Here is an 11,338-nt window from a genome sequence, read left to right as displayed (position 1 = left end):
CTACTCACAAGTTTTACAAAGGTCGCTCTGTGGAATGCATCCAATTTACCTGTGGTGGAGTCTCTTTATCTCCTTCTCTGGCTGGCTCCAAGCCGTGGGAGGGATGCAGTGGGAAGCCAGTTAGCGGGAGATAACGGCGGAGTAAGGTAACTCATTTAAATGATAAAGCAGGAAACCCGTTTCCAGTTTGGACATGGATAGTGTTTTAATGTGAACAGATCTGGAATCTGGACTGAAGACTTAGGGGTATAATAATACAAAGTGGTGCAGAGCGGGGTGGGGGACCTGAGTTCTTTCGAAGAAAAAAGCTCTTTGGTGATAGCTGGGCAGGGAAAACATTTGTTGGGCTTTGGCTCAAAAGTCCCGCGGAGGAGGAGAGGAGGCAGTCTGGGACAGAGTTCTCTGGTCTGAATTTGGTCTCCGATACTAACATTGGGCAGTTTACTTTACCTCCCCAGACTTTAGCTTATTCTCTGCAATTTGATGCTTTAAAATTCCATTCTATCTTTCAAATTCAGTCTCATTGATGGGGTGCAGTAAGTGTTCTTTGCACAAAGGAGAGCAGGACATATAATTTTTCATTAAATTCACTTTCCAGTTATTGCAATGTGATCTTTTCCAACTTGTAATTTTTTTCCAATTTGTAGTTTTGTAAAATACATTTCCTTTATGATTTTTTAAGAAGTCATATGTCAGTGGGGAAACTAGTCTATACCTTGACCAGGTGGTTAAAATTAACATCCCCCGCAAGAAGCAGATGAACTTTGTATGCCTCCAGATATGACACTCTAAGAAGGACACAATATGGCGTAGGTAATATTTTGGCCCAAATGCATAACTTGAATCTAATCATGAGGAAACTACAAACAAGGCCAAATTGAGGACATTCTGTAAAATGTATGGCCTACTCTTAAAAAATGTCATTGGCATGAAAGACAAAGAAAGATGGAGGGAACTATCCAGATGAAAGGAAATTAAAAGACAAATACAACAAGATATGATCTTGGACTAGATCTTATATGGAAAAAATATTTATATAAAGAATAGTATTGGTACAATAGACAAAATTAGGAATGGGTCATAAATTAATGTATTCATGTTAAATTTTCTAAATTTTACAACCATACTGTTGTTCTCTAAGTAAATATTCTTGTTCTTAAGATATATACATTCAGGCCTGAATCCACTGTGGTGGTGCAGTGGATAAAGCATCAACCTGGAACCCTGAGGTTGCTGGTTCGAAACCCTGGGCTTGCCTGGTCAGGGCACATATGGGAGTTGATGCTTTCGGCTCCTCCCCCTGCCTCTCTCTCTCTCTCTCCCCTCTATAAAATGAATAAATAAAATCTTTAAAAAAAAGATATATACATTCAAATATTATGGAATAAAGGAAAAGATATATAAACAGACTTTCAAATCATTAGAAAAAATAAATTAATAAGACGAATGGTGGCAAAATGTTAAATATTGGAAAATTGGAATAAAGGCTACATAGGAGTATCTCTTTATATTCTTGCAAATTTTCTGCGTTTGAGATTATTCTAAAATGAAGTGGGTTTTTTTTATAAAAGTAACTCATGTTCATTGCATAAAATTTTCTGAAGAAGAAAAACCACTTGCAATCCCTCCACCCAGAGGAAACTGCTAACCTTTTGCGTGCAAAGGCATACATACCTCAGAGCTATGGCGGTGCTATGGCAGTGCAGTTCCATCACTGCAGTGAAGCCAGTCTCTCAATAAAGTAAGCTGTCATTTTTTTGCTGGTGGAGGGTCTTGCCTTCAATTTGTGAAAAACACAACATGTGGGGTTATTTATTTATGTATTTATTGCTTTTTAAATCTTCCTTCCTCTTTTTAGATTTTATTTATTCATTTTACATACTTTTTTTTTAGCGCTTGCGAGAGAGAGAGAGAGAGAGAGAGAGAGAGAGAGAGATGGACAGACAGGAAGAGAAAGAGGTGAGAAGCATCAACTTGTACTTGTGGCACCTTAGTTGTTTATTTTTATTTTAGATATTATTTATTCATTTTGAGAGAGAAAGAGAGAGAGAGAGAGAAAAAGAAGGGAGAGGAGCGTCAACTCCCATGTGTGCCTTGACTGGGCAAGCCCAGAGTTTCAAACTGGCGACTTCAGCATTCCACGTCAACACTTTATCCACTGCGCCACCACAGGTCAGGCTATTTATTGCTTTTTTAGAGAGAGAGAAGGGGAGAGAGAGAGAGAGAGAGAGAAACATTGACCTGCTCCTGTATGTGCCCTGACTGGGAATCTAACTCACAACTTTGCATATCAGGATAATGCTCCAACCAACTGAGCCATCTGGCTAGGGCTACATCTGTTAAGCATAATAAAGTGAAGTACAATAAAATGAGGTGTACTTGGTACCCAATTTCTTTTGAAGAAGAGAATTCATTGGTGACTGCTGGGTAAGTGTTTGTTATACTCTGGCTCGCAAGGTCAGGGGAGTTGGAAGGGTGGCAGATCACAGCTGGTAATTGGTTTGCTGGGGCCTGTGATCTAGTCTGGCCAATAGTTCCCATGAGGAAATCTGCTGCGACCTTCTGAAAAATATCACCCATAGCCACTCTTCTTTTCTATTGCATGTGTGTCACATGCAAACATTTGGAGCAGAAATAGCCAATTGGGATCATGAAGGGAAAGCCAAGAGAATGTAAGTTAAGGTGTTTCAAGACACTGACATTATTGAGCTGCTTAAGAGCCAGCACTGGAACTACCTTGCTGCAGAACATTTCATCACGGTAGGTAATAAATGCCCTTATTCTTTAAATCAATATTATTTCGATATACTGTTACAGACAAAAGCATCCCAGCTGTTAAACCTTGACTTTTAAACACACAATGCAACCATTTCCTTTGCTCATTTATCAATCACATGTAGCAAAAGTTCTTCCAAATAGAAAAAAAAAAGTCATGGGACCAAATCTGGTTTTGAGTGTGTGGTTAGTTAGTTCACCAGCCAGAAGCTAAAGGGAGCACAAGTTTCCAGATTGGGACAGGCAATGTGGGCTTCACGCCCAGAAAGTGAGAAAGGGAGAGCCAACCTCACTCTCTGGTGCAGAGCAGCCCTGAGTACCAGAAAAAGTAACTAGATTTTAGAATTGTTCTGGCTTCTGGAGCAGATTCAACTTGGGGAGTAGACAAAGTGGAGGAAACAGAAAAGATTGGAGGCCCTGGAGTAACTTGGGTGCCTGTGCCTCACATGCAGGCTGCGTGGAGTGGGCCACTGGCCATTCCAAGCCTATGTCAATGACCTGAGCATCAGTATGGCTCCTGGGAGTTGTTATCAATGGCAGAGATGATGCCAGAGCAGGGCATGGAGCAGGTGGTGTCTGAAAGCTTTAGTACTGTTGGAAGCTGCACTTGACACTTAACAAATGTTAGTTCATTGATTCATTAATATTTATTGAGCTTTTGCTATCTTCTAAGTGATGTACTAGATGCTAAATATACAGGGCTTACTACAGCATTTTTCTTATTATTCACATTTTTGCTCTATTGTGCTAAAGAGGAGGAAATTTTGTTGAACATACTCTGCCCTAAAGTTGAGTATAGCTTTATCTGCTAAGCCACTGAAGGAGGGTAGATTGGGTTGACGTGTTTGTAGTCTTGGAGTTAAAAAGCGTTTGTTACTCTCTTCTCAACACCTTTCACAGAAGCACAGAAAGCTTGTGTGTCAGAGGCTATGAAAGTGTCAGCAAACCCAGGACACCTCTCCCCTCAAACCAGCCTTATTCTCACCTGGAGAGATTACCTCAATCTCAGAGGTAAGAATGCTCCTTTCCAGAGGCAAAGAAAACATTATTCACTTTTCAAAGAGATTAGTGTCATTAAAAATCCCCAAAAGCCAGTGCCTTTTCCATCACTTTATATGCTTTGAAAGCAGTTCTCCTTTTTCCCTTTTGTGCCTCTCTAATCATATCCCGAGGAAGAAAATGTGAAAATGAGAAACAAATTATGCAGTGTGGACAGGATATCTTATTTGGCATTGTTTCTGAAAAGGCCTGGACCTCATCAAGTACAATCAGTAGGACATTTGAAGACTGCTTGTTAGTCAAGTGCTCTTCATTAGGCAAACTCAAATATCACAATAGACACTACAGCTTGTTACTATTTTGGAAAGCAAAATAACCCCACAAACAGCAGCATTTAGTAAAGCAGCAGTTTAATCACCAAAATAAGTCCCTTAATTCAAACATACATAGCTTCATCCTCCTCCTAGGCCCAAATTTTACTTGAGTGTATTTAATTATGTACTTGATGACATAAAACCTTTATTAGCTGCCATTTCATTTCAAAATGTCAGCTACTCATAAATTAAATTTAAGATTTCTCTGGATCCACTTAAAGAAAATAAAAATATCAATTTATTTAAAAACATAAAATTTATTTTAAAAGAGCAAAATAGGCCCTGGTGGGTAGCTCAGTTGGTTAGAGCATTGTCCCAACATGTTGACATCGCAGGTTTGATCCCCAGTCAGGGCACATGTAAGAATCAATCATTGAACGCACGACTAAGTGGAAAAACAAATCAATGCTTCTCTCTTTCTCTTTCTCTACCTCTCACTCCCCTTCTCTCTCTCCCCTAAATCATAAAAATAAACAAATTAGCAAACTAAACTTTGAAAAGTAATTATCTCATTCACCCCTGCCCTTACCCCTCAGTTTCCCTTCTCACAGCTGAATCTAAGTCTTGCACAGTAAGAAAAGTATCAGTAGGACTATAGATTGGGTTAATTCAGCAGCTCATTGATGCCATTGAGCACCTGGGCTATTTCTGTCTCTCTCTGGTATCTATCAGCCTTGTCCTAATGGCTGCAAGCCCAAACTAGATTGTACATTCATCAAATCTGCACACAGTGACATTCAAAAGTAAAAAAACAGATTTTTTTTTTCTCCCTACTGTCTCTTTTTAACATAAAGGAAACTTTTGCTCAGAAACCTCTCTTCTCCCAGTAGATATACCTCCAAGTCTCATTAGTCAGAATTGAATCACATTTTACATCTCAACCAATCACTGGCAAAGGGATCAGGACTGCTATGGTTGGTCAATTAGGATCTGATTCAGAGTCATACAGAACAAGTGTAGACACCTAAACAATAATAAGAGAAAGTGCGGAATGGCGGCTGGATAAGCACTGCTATATTATCCTGCACTTTGCCTTATTTGTTAAACAAAATCACCTGCTTATTGGTCTATATTAGTAGAGTCAGTTTCAAACAGATAAGAAATAGAGAAAAAACAATCATCCCAACCAGTCAAGTTCAAACAAAAGCCATGTGTCACTTGGTCAGTAACTATTTTTAAGGTGACCAACTTTTTTACAATGAAAAGGTGGACAAAATAAATTAAAGAAAACAATATCATAAATAAAAGAAACATTTTATTAATTGCAATAATAATACACTATAATATAAATGCATAATAAAAACATTTGTAATATTTTATATTGTAATTATGCTTACATGCCTATTCATTTTTAATAATAATTGTAAGAAAAAAGCACTCATTTAGTAAAACTAAATATCAAATAAAACTACTAATTTGGAGTGATATTCAGGTGTATTTATTATTTTCTAATTAAAAAGCATCTGTTTTATGCAACTATTTAATCAAGACGCATTATTAATAGGTATGGTTTGAGGTTAGATTTCCACTTTAAAACTCAAAGTTTCAGGAAAATACTTGTAAATAAAATTATACATATTTGGAAATTATTAAATATTATAGATACTGAATTAATAAAACGTGAATTGTGCTTACCTGTCTAAGACTGAATATTCACTGAGAAAGAAATAATCGTGAGTCTACAATGTTGTATGTGCCATGTTGTGTTTCAGTAAGAAGTACACAAAGCCATTGGTATATCACGTGCTCTCTCAAGGTCTCCCGTGCAGAGTGCATGTGTCTCATAATTGCGTCTCACAGCACTGTACTGATCCTTGATGAATTGTCATGTCAAATACAAGTACGTCACATCACATGCAATGGATAGACTCTGCATAGATTGAATATGGACATTTATAGATTAGTCTTCCAATATCAGAAAGGAGGACATGTAGGAACTTCTCAAGGGAAGACAGAACTTATAAAAGAAGGACTGTCCTCCCTAAAGGAGGACGATTGGTCACCTTACTATTTTGTAACATTAAATATTAATGAGTCTCCTAAAATACATGCAGAAAAAGAGATTTAAAAACTGAAATTAGTCCTGGCCACATAGCTCATTTGGTTAGAGTGTTGTCCCAATATGCCAAGGTTGTGGCTGTGATCCCCAGTCAGGGCACATACAAGAAACGACCAATAAATGCACAACTAAGTAGAACAACAAATCGATGCTTCTCTCTCTCTAAAATCAATCAATTTAAAATAAACCCTGAAATTAAAATGAAAACTAAAATGGTTTCACACTTCCTGAAGTTATGCCAAAATTGAAGCTAATCTCCTAGGTTACTAACAGGACCTCCAGTGACAAAGGGGATATCCTTTCTCACACCTGCTTGTTACACACACCAACCACTGGAAACTAAATGTCCTGTGGGCAGTTTCTACCTTTCCCTAGTTCTGTTTGGCCATAGGCCTGGGGCTCTTAGTTTAAAGATACTGTCTTATCCAGTCCCAATCCAAAGTATATAATTTTAGGCTTGATTCCACCAACCAGAGAATTTAATTTTGCTTCCTTGGAACCCAGTAAGTCCTGTACATTGTCCCCACCAAGCTGCTCTCACCTCTGCAGCCTAGAGTAGTCACACAGTCTACATAAATGAACTTAGCCGGAAATAGGAAACATGTTTTCTCTTCCTCCTCTTAGGTGCAAACTTCTCACAGACCAGTCCAGCCCTTTTCCTCCCTGTGATTACCTACTCCTTTCAAATTGGACTCCCTCGCCCTGGATATAGCTTCTTGAGTTTGAGACTTTTTTGGAGGTTCTAGCAGGCGAGTGCAGCTACTCATATACCCTTGACTGAAGAACGGTCCTCTCCTCTATCGGGAAAGGTCATTCTCTTCGACCGAGCGTGCAGCTTCAGGAGGGACGCGCATGGAGCAGTGAGGGAGGAAGGGGACACCCGCCTAGCCAGCCAGATCAGCCAAATCAACCCTGGCGATCAATGGGGTGACAGATGTTGCAGCCAAATGGCCCTCACATCCTGGATATAGCTTCTTTCTCTTCAGCCTTTAGCATTCAGAGCAAAATCATCACTCTCAGAAAATTGTTCTTAGTAAATATGGTGTTATTATTTCCGCTTTCAAATGGACATATTCACATATGTATATTTAAAATAATGTGCTGTGTATATAGACCTAGTTTAGTCTTTCCTCTTGTGGAACTTACATTTCAATGGGAAGAGACAGATTAAACAATAAACCTAATAAATTAGTAAATTAGAGAGAGAGCAATTGGGAAGGTTGGGATGGGGGTGGGAGGATTGCAATTTTAAACATGATGTTCATACAGGTCTCATGAGACAGGGATACTTTTTAAAAATTGAGATATAATTCACATACCATAAATTTATCATTTAAAATTATTATGCATTTATCACAATTCAGTGATTTTTAGTATATTCACAAGGTTGTACAATCTTCACCACAATCAACTTCCAGAACACAGACTGGGCAAAATAGGTTTACAGATGTAATATAAATAAATAATATAATCATTAATAAATAATAATACAAGAATAAACTCTGTGTTTCATGTACTCAAAGTTGTAAACCTACTTTTGCTCACCACTGTATTTTATCCTCTCTCTATGAATTTTCCTTTTTGGACATTTCATATAAATTGATTCAGACTATATGTGGCCATTGTGTCTGGCTACTTTCACTTAGCATAATATGTTCAAGGCTCATTTACATAGCAGATGCATCAGTACTTATTTTTTTGTGTGTAATACTCTATTATATAAATATAGCATATTTTGTGTATCTATTCATTAGATGATGCATATTTGAATTCTTTCTGCTTTTAACTATTATAAAATGCTACTATAAACATTCACATACAGGTGTTTTTTTTTTATCCTGGAATGCCCACCAGGGGGTGATGCTCTGCCCATCTGGAGCGTCGCTCTGTTGCAACCAGAGCCATTCTAGCGCCTGAGGCAGAGGCCACAGAGCCATCCTCAGCACCCGGGCCAACTTTGCTCTAATGGAGCCTTGGCTGCAGGAGGGGAAGAGAGAGAGAGAGGAAGGAGAGGGGGAAGGGTAGAGAAGCAGATGGGCGCTTCTCCTGTGTGCCCTGGCCAGGAATCAAACCCGGGACTCCTGCACACCAGGCTGATGCTCTACCACTGAGCCAACTGGCCAGGGCCCACATACAGGTTTTTATGTGGTCATATGTTTTCAGTTCTTTTGGTTAGATATCTAGGAGTGGAGTTACTGGATCAAATGGCTATATTATTTTACATTACCATCAGCAATATATCAAGGTTTCAATTTCTTGACATTCTCACCAACACTTGTCATTATCTGTCTTTTCTATTATAACCAAGAAGATGACATTTAAGCCAAGATTTGAAGGCACTGTGGCAGTGAACCAGGTTGATGTTCATGAGAAGAGACTGCCAGGCAGAAGGTGCCAGCCAGGGCAAAGCCCTCAAAGTCAGAGTGTACTTGATGTGGTCCAGGAACAGCAAGGTGGACAGAGTGCTCCATCAAAGGAAGTGAGAGAGCTAATGGAGGGCCAAACACAGATAGGTAAAGGCCATTGTAAGGACTTTGGCTTTTACTCTAAAGAAATGAAAAGCCATTGAAGTGTTTTAGAACAGAGGGCTGATGTGACTTGACAGTAATACAGTATCACCCTGATTGCTGTGGGCAAGGATAGAATCAGGGAGAATCAAAAAGAAAACTGGTATATTTTTGAAATAATGGTGGCATGTGGGTTGGTTGGTATCAGGGAGGTGGTGAGAAGTAATTGAATTACGCATATGTTTTAAGGTAGAACCAATATAATTTTTTGCCAGACTCTGAGTGGAACATAAGAAAGAAAGGAGTCAAAATTAGTAGTTCACTGATTTTTACTTAGAGATACAATATATCAGAAAGTGTATTCAAATTTATTTCTTCCCTATTAGGTCAGAACCACAGTTTACTTAGTTATGTGATCTCATATGTTTAAAAAGTAATGTCCATGGTAGTTAATAATAATAATAATAATAATAATACCCAACCTATTAATCCAACTATCTCATGAGACAGATAGTATTTCCTTAGTTTATATATGTGTAAATAAAGATGTGATTAACAACTGACAGCTTCCCTAATTTTTGTTTACCTTCAAAGTTAGGATCAACAAGAAAAATTCAAATATACCCTCTTAACCATTATGTAGGATGCCCTGCTTCTAGTTTGCCCCCTACACCTTCCCCCGTCTAACAGCCTCCAGTGAGGGAATATCTGAAGCCTTCCTCTTATTCTACAGGAAAGCTTTCCCACTTCTTTGTTCTTGAGTCTGTGTTAAATCACAAGTGAGGGTGGAAGACTCCCTTGCTACAATGAGCTCAGAATAAATAGCCTTTGCTTGTTCTCATTTGATTAGTCTTCATTTATTTCCACAGGTGTCCTAGGTCACGTTTCCCAGGAAATAGACTTTGAAATGAAGACTTGAGTGTAGGTTCATTGGGAAACACACTCAAGATCATCACCTGTGAAGGGGTTGATGGGAACAGGACTGGGCAGAGGGAGTTGAACTGTGACACAACTGCACTAGTAGTGGCTCTAACCGATCCCATGAGGAGCTCTGAGTCTGGGATAGCCCTTCGGAAATTTACACTGGCCTGGATCAGTAATTGAATGCAGGTTCCCACTGGGAAAGGAGGGGAACCTTAGGTGAAGCAGGTCTCTTTAACCAAAGGCAGGTCCAAGTAGGATCCTAGCTATGAACTCTCAGCAGCCAACACTGGGCAGCTAGGGAAGGACAGGGAGAGGGGATTAGGTGACCTCACCAAACACACAGTTGGCAGCAGATTAACTCACCTTTGAATGCAAGTTTAAAGCTCGTTTCACTACATCACAGTTGTCTTCACTCAAAAAAAAAAAAAAAAAAAAGACAAATGGAGATTTTGTGGCCACTCATTTTCTGTCTTCTTGCTCCAAAACCAAGACCATATTTGCAAAGTGATTCTGACATTTTCAGTAAGGGATTTTGAACATAGGCATTGACTCAATTGAATATGACACTTAAAAGATCTGAAATAAGACCCAAAGTAGTTAGCTGAATTGTCACATATAGACAGTGATAACAGCGTAGTATAGCAGGACTTTACTCACTGTGGCCCCCTCTGAGTAGAGTAGAACATTGCGACATCCAGCTTGAGTTGCTGACAAATTGAAAACAAATCGTTGTGAAAATAGCATCATTCCCACTTTAAGGACAGTCATTCCCCAGGGGGAATTATTGTCTCTTAGTCAAAATCCTAATAAAATACATCTTGAAATTTAGTAAACTATTCATTTATTCCTTCAAAAAAATCGGGTTCCCTACTTTTCTTCATAGTGTTGTATGATTATTGCACCACTGTGAGCTTTGAGCTACTTAAACTCAATACCTCTTTTTTAGTTTTACAAATTAATCAGCTGATACTGTATCAATTAATCAGCTGATACTGTATCTAGCCATGGGAATTCACCTGAAGATTATAAAAAACATGCACCGAGTTCTGTCTACAAACTAGTCTGAATAGTCCCTTTATCTGTAAACAAGTCTAGCAGTGACTTTTAAATTTGTCAGCATATCCTCTCACCATCACAAGACCTTCTGAATATATTACTCATTGTTCCCAGTGCTTCTGGCTTATTCCCCTTCTGTGTATCCTGGACATCCCCTCACCCATCCCCCAGCCCTCCTCCCCCCTGCAAAGTTAGTCACCTCTTGGTTAGCCTTGTATGGGACCTCAGCCAAAGTATAATCTCAGTTAGGTTTTGCCCATAGCATGGTATGGTAGTTTTTAACTTTGAGTCCTAAGAATAGTTAGGGGAAGCTATTAAAATAGAAAGGATTATAAATTTATCCTTGATCCAAAGATTCTGAATTTCTGGAGAAGATGCTCAGACAAATGTGTAATTATATACAATGTCTCCATGGAATTCTGTTAAACATCCCAACCTGAGAACCACTCACAAGTAAATTTCACATTTATAGCAACTGATATAGTTTCCTGGCTATGATCAGGCTAAAAGTGGCATTTGGAGTTGATTCTTTTCTAAAGTTGTGTATATAATAGTTGTCTATGAAAGCTGGAACAGTAGGCTGGCTTTTCCCAGCAGTAATACATTTGTATGATAAGACCTCTCAAAATGGAAACATTATAAAT

The sequence above is a fragment of the Saccopteryx bilineata genome, chromosome 2, assembly GCF_036850765.1.
Source record: "Saccopteryx bilineata isolate mSacBil1 chromosome 2, mSacBil1_pri_phased_curated, whole genome shotgun sequence".
Classification (NCBI taxonomy): Eukaryota; Metazoa; Chordata; class Mammalia; order Chiroptera; family Emballonuridae; genus Saccopteryx; species Saccopteryx bilineata.
The sequence above is the reverse complement of the archived record's forward strand: the minus strand, read 5'-3'. Positions refer to the sequence as shown.